This window comes from Lygodium microphyllum, chromosome 16 (genome assembly GCF_053477565.2).
Source record: "Lygodium microphyllum isolate KBCC chromosome 16, Lygodium_microphyllum_v1.1.10, whole genome shotgun sequence".
NCBI lineage: Eukaryota > Viridiplantae > Streptophyta > Polypodiopsida > Schizaeales > Lygodiaceae > Lygodium > Lygodium microphyllum.
In genome coordinates this window covers 147,020,937-147,028,436 of record NC_141150.1, presented here as the reverse complement: position 1 = coordinate 147,028,436, position 7,500 = coordinate 147,020,937, and positions in this window count along the sequence as shown.

Genomic DNA, 7,500 nt, shown 5'->3' with positions numbered 1-7,500 from the left:
CGTGGCGGGTGACGCGGGGTGGGGTGGGTCGAGCGGGGTTTTCGGAGGCGTGGCGGGGTGCTGTGGAGGGAGCGGGGTTTTTCGAGGTGGGGTGCGGGGGGGCGTCGTGGGGGGGTGCGCCGTGTCGTGGGGGGGTGACGCGGGGTGGGGTGGGTCGAGCGGGGTTTTTGGAGGAGAGGTGGGGTGCTGTGGATGGAGCGCGGTCTTTCGAGGTGGGGTGGGGGGGGGGGGGGGGTCGTGGGGGGGTGCGGTGGGGTGGGGGGTGCGCCGTGACGCGGGGTGGGGTGGGTCGAGCGCGGTTTTTTGGAGGCGTGGCGGGGTGGTGTGGAGGGAGCGGGGTTTTTCGAGGTGGGGTGCGGGGGGGGCGTCGTGGGGGGGTGCGCCGTCTCATGGGGGAGTGACGCGGGGTTGGGGTGGTCAAGCGGGGTTTTTGGAGGAGAGGTGGGGTTTTTGGAGGAGAGGTGGGGTGCTGTGGAGGGAGCGGGGCTTTTCGAGGTGGAGTGCGGGGGGGCGTCGTGGGGGGGTGCGCCGTGTCGTGGGGGGGAGACGCGGGGTGGGGTGGGTCGAGCGGGGTTTTCGGAGGCGTGGTGGTGTGGCGTGGAGGGAGCGGGGTTTTTCGAGGTGGGGTGCGGGGGGGCGTCGTGGGGGGGTGCGCCGTGTCGTGGGGGGGGTGACGCGGGGTGGGGTGGGTCGAGCGGGGTTTTTGGAGGAGAGGTGGGGTGCTGTGGATGGAGCGCGGTCTTTCGAGGTGGGGTGGGGGGGGGGGGCGTCGTGGGGGGGTGCGGTGGGGTGGGGGGTGCGCCGTGACGCGGGGTGGGGTGGGTCGAGCGCGGTTTTTTGGAGGCGTGGCGGGGTGGTGTGGAGGGAGAGGGGTTTTTCGAGGTGGGGTGCGGGGGGGGCGTCGTGGGGGGGTGCGCCGTGTCATGGGGGAGTGACGCGGGGTTGGGGTGGTCAAGCGGGGTTTTTGGAGGAGAGGTGGGGTTTTTGGAGGAGAGGTGGGGTGCTGTGGAGGGAGCGGGGTTTTTCGAGGTGGAGTGCGGGGGGGCGTCGTGGGGGGGTGACGCGGGGTGGGGCTGGTCGAGCGGGGTTTTTGGAGGAGAGGTGGGGTGCTGTGGAGGGAGCGCGGTTTTTCGAGGTGGGGTGCGGGGGGGCGTCGTGGGGGGGTGCGGTGGGGTGGGGGGGTGCGCCGTGTCGTGGGGGAGTGACGCGGGGTTGGGGTGGTCGAGCGGGGTTTTTGGAGGAGAGGTGGGGTGCTGTGGAGGGAGCGGGGTTTTTCGAGGTGGGGTGCGGGGGGGCGTCGTGGGGGGTGACGCGGGGTCGGGGTGGTCCAGCGGGGTTTTTGGAGGAGAGGTGGGGTGCTGTGGAGGGAGCGCGGTTTTTCGAGGTGGGGTGCGGGGGGGCGTCGTGGGGGGGTGCGCCGTGTCGTGGGGGGGAGACGCGGGGTGGGGTGGGTCGAGCGGGGTTTTCGGAGGCGTGGTGGTGTGGCGTGGAGGGAGCGGGGTTTTTCGAGGTGGGGTGCGGGGGGGCGTCGTGGGGGGGTGCGCCGTGTCGTGGGGGGGGTGATGGGGGTGGGGTGGGTCGAGCGGGGTTTTTGGAGGAGAGGTGGGGTGCTGTGGATGGAGCGCGGTTTTTCGAGGTGGGGTGCGGGGGGGCGTCGTGGGGGGGTGCGGTGGGGTGGGGGGGTGCGCCGTGTCGTGGGGGAGTGACGCGGGGTTGGGGTGGTCGAGCGGGGTTTTTGGAGGAGAGGTGGGGTGCTGTGGAGGGAGCGGGGTTTTTCGAGGTGGGGTGCGGGGGGGCGTCGTGGGGGGTGACGCGGGGTGGGGGTGGTCGAGCGGGGTTTTTGGAGGAGAGGTGGGGTGCTGTGGAGGGAGCGCGGTTTTTCGAGGTGGGGTGCGGGGGGGCGTCGTGGGGGGGTGCGGTGGGGTGGGGGGGTGCGCCGTGTCGTGGGGGAGTGACGCGGGGTTGGGGTGGTCGAGCGGGGTTTTTGGAGGAGAGGTGGCGTGCTGTGGAGGGAGCGGGGTTTTTCGAGGTGGGGTGCGGGGGGGCGTCGTGGGGGGTGACGCGGGGTGGGGCTGGTCGAGCGGGGTTTTTGGAGGAGAGGTGGGGTGCTGTGGAGGGAGCGCGGTTTTTCGAGGTGGGGTGCGGGGGGGCGTCGTGGGGGGGTGCGGTGGGGTGGGGGGGTGCGCCGTGTCGTGGGGGAGTGACGCGGGGTTGGGGTGGTCGAGCGGGGTTTTTGGAGGAGAGGTGGGGTGCTGTGGAGGGAGCGGGGTTTTTCGAGGTGGGGTGCGGGGGGGCGTCGTGGGGGGTGACGCGGGGTGGGGCTGGTCGAGCGGGGTTTTTGGAGGAGAGGTGGGGTGCTGTGGAGGGAGCGCGGTTTTTCGAGGTGGGGTGCGGGGGGGCGTCGTGGGGGGGTGCGCCGTGTCGTGGGGGGGAGACGCGGGGTGGGGTGGGTCGAGCGGGGTTTTCGGAGGCGTGGTGGTGTGGCGTGGAGGGAGCGGGGTTTTTCGAGGTGGGGTGCGGGGGGGGGGGGCGTCGTGGGGGGGTGCGGTGGGGTGGGGGGGTGCGCCGTGTCGTGGGGGGGTGACGCGGGGTGGGGTGGGTCGAGCGGGGTTTTTTGAGGTGGGGTGCGGGGGGGGGGGGGGGGTATGCGCCGCGTCGTGGGGGGGTGCGGTGGGGTGGGGGGGTGCGCCGTGTCGTGGGGGAGTGACGCGGGGTTGGGGTGGTCAAGCGGGGTTTTTGGAGGAGAGGTGGGGTGCTGTGGAGGGAGCGGGGTTTTTCGAGGTGGGGTGCGGGGGGGCGTCCTGGGGGGTGACGCGGGGTGGGGGTGGTCGAGCGGGGTTTTTGGAGGAGAGGTGGGGTGCTGTGGAGGGAGCGCGGTTTTTCGAGGTGGGGTGCGGGGGGGCGTCGTGGGGGGGTGCGCCGTGTCGTGGGGGGGTGCGCCGTGTCGTGGGGGAGTGACGCGGGGTTGGGGTGGTCGAGCGGGGTTTTTGGAGGAGAGGTGGGGTGCTGTGGAGGGAGCGCGGTTTTCCGAGGTGGGGTGCAGGGGGGCGTCGTGGGGGGGTGCGCCGTGTCGTGGGGGGGAGACGCGGGGTGGGGTGGGTCGAGCGGGGTTTTCGGAGGCGTGGTGGTGTGGCGTGGAGGGAGCGGGGTTTTTCGAGGTGGGGTGCGGGGGGGGGCGTCGTGGGGGGTGCGGTGGGGTGGGGGGGTGCGCCGTGTCGTGGGGGGGTGACGCGGGGTGGGGTGGGTCGAGCGGGGTTTTTTGAGGTGGGGTGCGGGGGGGGGGGGGGATATGCGCCGCGTCGTGGGGGGGTGCGGTGGGGTGGGGGGGTGCGCCGTGTCCTGGGGGAGTGACGCGGGGTTGGGTGGGTCGAGTGGGGTTTTTCGAGGTGGGGTGCGGGGGGGGGGGGATATGCGCCGCGTCGTGGGGGGGTGCGGTGGGGTGTGGGGGTGTGCCGTGTCGTGGGGGGCTGACGCGAGGTGGGGTGGGTCGAGCGGGGTTTTCGGAGGAGTGGTGGGGTGGTATGGAGGGAGCGGGGTTTTTCGAGGTGGGGTGCGGGGCGTCGTCGTTGGGGGGTGCGGTGGGGTGGGGGGTGCGCCGTGTCGTGGGGGGGAGACGCCGGGTGGGGTGGGTCGAGCGGGGTTTCGGAGGCGTGGTGGTGTGGCGTGGATGGAGCGGGGTTTTTCGAGGTGGGGTGCGGGGGGGGCGTCGTGGGGGGGTGCGGTGGGGTGGGGGGGTGCGCCGTGTCGTGGGGGGGTGACGCGGGGTGGGGTGGGTCGAGCGGGGTTTTTCGAGGTGGGGTGCGGGGGGGCGTCGTGGGGGGGTGCGGTGGGGTGGGGGGGGTGCGCCGTGTCCTGAGGGAGTGACGCGGGGTTGGGTGGGTCGAGTGGGGTTTTTCGAGGTGGGGTGCGGGGGGGGGGGGGGGGATATGCGCCGCGTCGTGGGGGGGTGCGGTGGGGTGTGGGGGGTGTGCCGTGTCGTGGGGGGCTGACGCGAGGTGGGGTGGGTCGAGCGGGGTTTTCGGAGGCGTGGTGGGGTGGTATGGAGGGAGCGGGGTTTTTCGAGGTGGGGTGCGGGGCGTCGTCGTTGGGGGGTGCGGTGGGGTGGGGGGTGCGCCATGTCGTGGGGGGGTGACGCGGGGTGGGGTGGGTCGAGCGGGGTTTTCGGAGGCATTTGTCGTGTGGCGTGGAGGGAGCGGGGTTTTTCGAGGTGGGGTGCGGGGGGGGGCGTCGTGGGGGGGTGCGGTGGGGTGGGGGGGTGTGCCGTGTCATGGGGGTGGCGCGGGGTTGGGTTGGGTGGGGGAGTGACGAGGGGGGAAGGGGCGAAATTTGGAGGGGGGGGCGAATTTTTGGGGCGGGGGGGGGGAGGGGTGGGGTGGTGTGTGTTGAGGGGGGGGGCGAAATTTCGAGGGGGGGGAAGGGGAGGGGTGGTGTGGTGTGGTGTGTGTTGAGGGGGGGGGGGATTTTTGAGGGGGGGGGGGGAGGGGTGGTGTGGTGTGGTGTGGTGTGGTGTGTGTTGAGGGGGGGGGGGGTGGTGTGTGTTGAGGGCGGGGGGGGGGGGGGATTTTTTTGGGGGGGGGGAGGGGTGGTGTGGTGTGGGGTGGTGTGTGTTGAGGGGGGGGGGGGCGAATTTTTGGGGGGGGGGGAGGGGTGGGGTAATGTGTGTTGAGGGGTGGGCGAAATTTGGAGGGGGGGAAGGGGAGGGGTGGTGTGGTGTGTGTTGAGGGGGGGGGGGGGAAAGGGTGGGGAGGTGTGTATTGAGGGGGGGGGCGAATTTTTGGGGGGGGGGGGGAGGGGTGGTGTGTGTTGGGGCCGGGGGGTTGGGGGGAAAATTTTGGAGGGGGGGGAGGGGTGGTGTGGTGTGGTGTGTGTTGAGGGGGGGGGAGAATTTTGGAGGAGAGGTGGGGTGGTGTGGGTGAGTTGAGGGGGGGGGGAGGGGTGGTGTCGTGTGTGTTGAGGGGGGGGCGGGGTGGTGTGGTGTGTGTTGAGGGGGGGGCGGGGAATTTTTGAGGGGGGGGGAGTGGTTGTGTGGTGTGTGTTGGGGGGGGGGGGTGGGGTGGTGTGTGTTGGGGGGGGGGGGGATTTTTGGGGGGGGGGGGGAGGGGTGGTGTGGTGTGTGTTGAGGGGGGGGGAGGGGATTTTTGAGGGGGCGGGGAGGGGTGGTGTGGTGTTTGTTGAGGGGGGGGGGGGGGAGGTGTGTATTGAGGGGGGGGGGGGGCGCGAATTTTTGGGGGGGGGTGGGAGGGGTGGTTTGTGTTGGGGGCGGGGGGGGGGGGGGAAATTTTGGAGGGGGGGAGGGGGTGTGTGGTGTGGTGTGTGTTGAGGGGGGTGGCCGAATTTTGGGGGGGGGGGGGGGGGTGGGGTGGTGTGTGTTGGGGGGGGGGGGCGAATTTTTTGGGGGCGGGGGGGGAGGGGTGGGGTGGAGTGTGTTGAGGGGGGGGCGAAATTTGGAGGGGGGGAAGGGGAGGGGTGGTGTGGTGTGTGTTGAGGGGGGGGGGATTTTTGAGGGAGGGGGAGGGGTGGTGTGGTGTGGTGTGTGTTGAGGGGGGGGGGGGAATTTTTGAGGGGGGGGAGGCGTGGTGTGGGGTGGTGTGTGTTGAGGGGGGGGGGGGGCGAATTTTTGGGGGGGGAAGGGGCGAAATTTGGACGGGGGGGGGGGGGGGGCGAATTTTTGGGGGGGGGGGAGGGGTGGGGTGGTGTGTGTTGAGGGGAAGGCGAAATTTGGAGGGGGGAAGGGGAGGGTTGGTGTGGTGTGTGTTGAGGGGGGGGGGGGATTTTTGAGGGGTGGGGGGGGCGAATTATGGAGGGGGGGGGGAGGGGTGGTGTGTGTTGAGGGGGGGGCCAATTTTTTGGGGGGGGGGGGCAAAATTTGGAGGGGGGGGGGGAGGGGTGGTGTCGTGTGGTGTGTGTTGGGGGGGGGGATTTTTGAGGGGGGGGGGGGGAGGGGTGGTGTTTTGTGTGTTGAGGGGGGGGGGGGGGGGGATTTTTGAGGGGGGGGGAGGGGTGGTGTGGTGTGTTTTGAGGGGGGGGGGGATGTGGTGGTGTGTGTTGGGGGGGGGGGAAATTTTTGGGGGGGGGAGGGGAGGTGTGGGGTGGTGTGTGTTGAGGGGGGTGGGGGGCGAATTTTGGAGGGGGGTGGGGGGCGAATTTTGGAGGGGGGGGGAGGGGTGGTGTGGTGTGGTGTGTGTTGAGGGGGGGGCCAATTTTTTGGGGGGGGGGGGGGGCAAAATTTGGAGGGGGGGGGGGGAGGGGTGGTGTGGTGTGGTGTGTTTTGAGGGGGGGGGGGAGGGGTGGTGTTTTGTGTGTTGAGGGGGGGGGGGGGGGAATTTTTGAGGGGGGGGGAGGGGTGGTGAGGTGTGTGTTGGGGGGGGGGGGATGGGGTGGTGTGTGTTGGGGGGGGGAGGGGTGGTGTGGGGTGGTGTGTGTTGAGGGGGGTGGGGGGGGAGGGGTGGTGTGGTGTGGTGTGTGTTGAGGGAGGGGGGGGGGGGGAATTTTTGGGGGGGAGAAGGGGCGAAATTTGGAGGGGGGGGGAGGGGTGGGGTGGTGTGTGTTGAGGGGGGGGCGAAATTTGGAGGGGGGGAAGGGGAGGGGTGGTGTGGTGTGGTGTGGTGTGTGTTGAGGGGGGGGGAAGGGTGGGGAGGTGTGTATTGAGGGGGGGGGGGCGAATTTTTTGGGGGGGGGGGAGGGGTGGTGTGTTGGGGGCGGGGGGAGGGAGAGGGTGGGGAGGTGTGTGTGTGGTGGGGGGCGAATTTTGGGGGGGGGGGGGGGGTGTGGTGTGTGTTGAGGGGGGTGGCCGAATTTTTTGGGGGGGAGGGGTGGTGTGGTGTGTGTTGAGGGGGGGGGTGGGGTGGTGTGTGTTGAGGGGGGGGGGGGGGGGGCGAATTTTGGAGGGGGGGGGAGGGGTGGTGTGGTGTGGTGTGTGTTGAGGGGGGGGGGGAGGGGTGGTGTGGTGTGTGTTGGGGGGGGGGGGTGGGGTGGTGTGTGTTGAGGGGGGAGGGGTGGGAAATTTTTGGGGGGGGGGGCGAATTTTGGGGGGGGGGGGGAGCGGTGGTGTGGTGTGGTGTGTGTTGAGGGGGGGGGGGGCGAATTTTTGGGGCGGGGGGGGAGGGGTGTTGTGGTGTGTGTTGAGGGGGGGGGATTTTTGAGGGGGGGGGGGAGGGGTGGTGTGGTGTGTGTTGAGGGGGGGGGTGGGGTGGTGTGTGTTGAGGGGGGGGGGGGGGGGGCGAATTTTGGAGGGGGGGGGGGGGAGGGGTGGTGTGGTGTGGTGTGTGTTGAGGGGGGGGGGCCAATTTTTTGGGGGGGGGGGGGGCAAAATTTGGAGGGGGGGGGGAGGGGTGGTGTGGTGTGGTGTGTGTTGAGGGGGGGGGGGATTTTTGAGGGGGGGGGAGGGGTGGTGTGGTGTGTGTTGAGGGGGGGGCGGGGAATTTTTGAGGGGGGGGGGGAGGGGTTGTGTGGTGTGTGTTGTGGGGGGGGGGGGGTGGGGTGGTGTGTGTTGAGGGGGGC